We start from the raw sequence: 4,537 nt of genomic DNA on the forward strand, positions 1-4,537 counted from the left end.
TTTTTTTTCCTTGCCCCAGCAACCCCTGCGGTGGGGGCATGGGAAGGGAGCAGAGCGCAGCCCACTTTGCTCTGACCAGCCCCATGGGAGCTGTTACTAGCTGGCCCAGTTCAGAACAGGCTCCGGGCTGTTCTAATCTCTGCTGGGACTGGAGGGCGAAGGGGGCTAGCCAGGGAAGACCCTGGGCGTTGAGAGCATGGGCACTGCTCCATCTCAGCCCAACACCCTTGTGCAATGCAGCTTCTTGAGAAAAATAGAGGGTGTCAGGGGATGTGGTGCTGCTCTTGGTTAACCAGGCGCGTGTGAAGGATGCCATGTGGTAGAATCTTCTGCCTTGAAACGGGCAGGAAGGAAAATGCGGGGGACCTTTTTTCTTGGAAGGTGAATGAACAAGTGACAGCAGTGACAGAGCCCCACTTCCAAATGTGGGATTTCAGCAAAGGGACAACTGAGGGATGTTGGAAAACAGTGGGCGCTCTTGTCCAAAGGAGTACAGATGAGGAGTAAAGCCATCGACTATTTCAGTACCCCCAAAGGCAAAGCCACTGCTGGTGTCCATCCATGGGACAGGAGTAGGCCAGGGCCTTGATGATCTTTCTCTGCAGCACGTGAAGAGACCACTTGGTCTCCCAGGCTGTTTTGCTGTTGCCTCTTTTATGGCGCAGCCTGCGGTTTTCTAACCTGGCTTCCATACCCTGAGCCTGCAGCATGAGGTCCCCTCATGTTGAAATGGCTGCTGGAGGATTGCAGGGGCCTTTCCTGACAAAGATGCTCTGCATCCTCCGCTTCAGGTGATGTCAGCGAGGGTTATTTCACTCCCCCCAGGTAAGAGCTATGCAGAGATTAAAAGGAAGTGTTAAGTCCCGCTTTCTCCGTGGACACTATGACTCTGCAGAGGGAGAGTTTAAAAATAATAGACAAATCGGGGACCGAGTGCAAATATCCTTGGACTCTGAAGGGCTTCCGACACGGTGAAAGCAAAGCACTTGTCCCTGTGGCCCTACTTGTGTCCCGTCAGCATCGGGGGAGGCCTGGGGAAGAGACCGCTGCAGAGGAGCGCGACTCTGCCTGGCCTCGCTGCATGGCTTGGCTCCTGAACGCCCAGGGCACGCAGCAGGCGCACACTTTCTTCCCTGGGTGTTTAGCTAATGGAGGGTGACAGCTCCTCGTGCTGCTGCCAGGGAGGGATCCAGCTGAGAGGCTGGCTGTGGCACTCAGCCCTGTTCCCACAAGGAACCCTGTTTCAGCTACTTACATCCCTCTCTTTGATCTAGCTTTTGACATGAAAAGACATGTCAGCCAGGTAAAGGGAAACAAACAAAATGCAGCAACAGCCCCACATCTCTGCTTGCACATGATCCGCTCCCTAGCACGCACCTGCCTCACGGCCACAGATCCTTATCAGCCCCCTGATTTCCTTGCTGTCTTCTCTCCCTTCGCACTGGCGTGTAACTTTCTTCATCTTACTCCCTGCTCAGTAGGATGCTGTGGCTCCCTTGCCCCCTCTCTCTGGCATTTCCCTTCTCTCTCAAGTACACCCAGTGTGGGAAATGCCCTCACGTGTCCTCCCCACTGCATGCAATGCCAGGGACAGGTGATAGGGATCTTCATTTCCTCCCTAAACTGCTGCAGTTTGAGCAAGCAGCTGTCTGCAGCTCTCTCCAGAAGTAGCAGCAATACAGCCGTAGATGACATTGTCTCTCCCTGGAAACCAGATCTTTTTTTCTGCTAAGCAGCTTAGAACCTTTCAGGGTGAAAAGTACAATAAAAGTATGAGAATTTGCTAGGCCAGGGGCCGCAGGCACAGCTGAACAGTGTTACCCACCTCTGCTTTTTCTAGAGGACTGGATGTTCTGGACTTGCTGAGAAAGCAAACTTAGCGAGTAAGAGTATTGTTGAGATGCAGCTAGCTCTGTGGTGGGGATAACCACTAGCACCAGCTGCAGAATGGTGTGGGAAGGGGAAAATCAAACAGAGGTGAACTCCTACTTTTATCAGCAGTTAATTCCCCTGTGGTGTGGGCAGGCTTCTTGGGTTTGCAAAGCTGGGTGTTCCTGGGCAATCCCTGAGCTCTCTGTTCTGGTTATTTTATGTGGCTTTCAGGCAGCAAACCAGGGCTGAAATCCTCCAGTAAGGGAGGTGCCTGCCCAGCCTGGGGCCTGCAGGCCCATGTGAGCTGTGCTGCTGTGAGATGGGGCCCAGTTTACAAGAGTTCTTGGCTTTGCCCAGGCAGCGATGGCTCTCTGCTTCGTCTGGGCTCCTGCTGTGATGATTTCTTGGGAAACTCGGTAGACAGCAAACCAGCCCTTCTACCCCTCTCTCTTCCCAAAGCCAACAGGCAGATGGGCTGCCTTCCTGCTGTCCTACCCGCCTCCTCCCACGATGAGAGGTGACTCTTGGAGGCTTGTTGGTGACAGGGCTGTCACTAAGCAGGGCCCAGTGGACCAGCACTCACCCTTCTCCGCATGCCTGATGTTTTGCTGAGGCCTCCACATCATAACAGTTCTGTTTTGGGAACAGCCTGAACTGGGGCATGACTTGACATGGGGAGAAGTGCAGTTGGGACTTTTTTTTTTTTTTTTTTTTTTTTTTTTTTTTCTTTTCCTTCCCCAAGGGAGAAGGGCCCTTGGAGCTAGGTGCTGCTCAAGGACCCTGCGAAGAACAGGCCCTGCCTACTGGGAAAACAAGCCAAGGGGGAGAAGAGAAACTGAGGCATGGATGGGGCACTGATGCCTTGCTGACCTGATCTGCAACCCACCCAGTTGACTCTCAGATGGATGAATGCTTTATCTCTTAGGTCCCCTGCTATGTCCTGCAGGATCCTCTCAAGCAATGGGAAAGGAAGCAAAAGGAAAACAAAGGGTTTTTCCTGCTAGCCTTTGTCACAGGAAGCCCTGCGCTGTCTGAGGGAACCACCACCACTGAGTGCAGAGGCGCTGGGCTTTGAGACTACGCAGAGCAAAGTAGAAGTTCAAGCAGAGGAAATTCCTGTTCCCATTCTCTCTTCTTTACTAGTTCAGTGTGAGGCCACGATTCAAGATTAAGAGCCTCCAAAGAATATAGCGGAGCTAACACCCACCAGCATCTCCTTGTGCCTGAGGTTAGACCTTCAGAGCAGCAGGGTACGGGCAGAGCTGACAAGCAATAAACACCTGAGAAGCAGAACTCCAGACTGAGGTACCCAGCGGTGGTACCAGTAGCTTTAACTGTGCCCTTTTGAGAAGATGCACTCAGACGCACACCCTGAATGCACAACTACTTGAATGCTGCAAGCACCCGGGCGCTGAGGGGCAGCTCTTCAGGGACCCAGCACAGCCAGCTGGTGTCAGCATGGTTTTATAGGGCCTTGTGGGTTAAGGGCTTGAACTCAGCCTGGGCAGGGCAGGAGTAATGGCCATGTAGAACACAGGAAAGCCTGGCAGATCCATGTGTGGGTTATTAACTTTCTTTGAGGTGCTGCGGGCAGGGTGGTAACATGACTGTAGTATCAGAGCCATCAGCCTCTGCATAAAAATCACGCCACAAAAAAAATAAAGTTCTCTTTGGGGAGCCTTGCTTTTTTGGTTTTTTGGGGGTTTTTTTGTTTTTGTTTTTTTTTTTAAATTAAGTAAAATAGAGATTCTGGGGTATTGGCAGTTGGGCAAGAGCAGGACAGGAGTGAGGGAAACTCATAGAATTGGGCTTTTACTCTTTGTTGTCTGTTTAATCAGCTTTGGTGTCGTGCTGTCATCTCAGGTGGTGTCCCCAGCAGACTGCCTGCATGAGGGAAGTTCTAACGTTTGTGCTGGGGTAATAGTGAAGCGGAAGCGTCACCGTAGCAGGCTGTTGGAGACGTTTCTGTTCCTGCGCTAAAGAGCACCTCTGCTCAGATCAGCATCAACCCATCACAAAGCAGCACAAGTAGGGTCCATGCACCATGGCTGGGGAGGAACAAACTGCATTAGCTAGAGTCCTTTCCATTCACACCCGACCTTCCAGCCTAGTTTTTTGTGTGGAAACTTCCCTCTGGGTTTGAAGAGCACCCATGAAGAGCTGTGCTTGGGAGGAAGATGCTGTAAGCAACAGCGGGAACAGAGCTCTGCAGAAGGGGCACTGCAAGACTTATACCCATGGAAGTTGGGTTTGAAGCAGTGTCTCTGGGATAGACTCACCTTGTTCAGGCTTAGCCCCTGCTTCCTTCCTGTTCTTGCCTCTGTTGAATATTTTTAACCTACCGCTTCAGAGGCATCCTGCACGCACTCTCCTAGCCCGCTCCTGCCCTTCCTGCCCCTACCAGCATGGGGGACGCAAACACATCTTGCAACTGGCATCTTCCACTGACTCCCACCTTCAGCACTGCCGTGTTGCAGCTTAGTTTGGGGACACAATTTCCCAGGCTCCTGGCGCAGCTCTCGCTGCTCAGAGCTAGAGGATAACTCACTGCAGGTTTCTGACTCGGTCCAGATCAGCCTCATGCGCAGATCCAGTGTGGGGAACCCTAGATGCCATTTTTACAGCAGCAGTTGAGCTCAGCCTCCCATGGGAGCTTCCCAGCCTC

General features: G+C 52.4%; 1 protein-coding gene across 1 annotated transcript in view; it reads right to left on the reverse strand.

The window, feature by feature from the left end:
• The window catches only part of ZNF652 (zinc finger protein 652), a 40,083-nt gene that overhangs the window by 32,265 nt on the left and 3,281 nt on the right, over positions 1–4,537 (reverse strand). The gene's annotated exons all lie outside the window — the stretch shown is intronic.

Source organism: Egretta garzetta, unplaced genomic scaffold, assembly GCF_000687185.1.
Source record: "Egretta garzetta isolate BGI_Z169 unplaced genomic scaffold, ASM68718v1 scaffold498, whole genome shotgun sequence".
Lineage (NCBI taxonomy): Eukaryota > Metazoa > Chordata > Aves > Pelecaniformes > Ardeidae > Egretta > Egretta garzetta.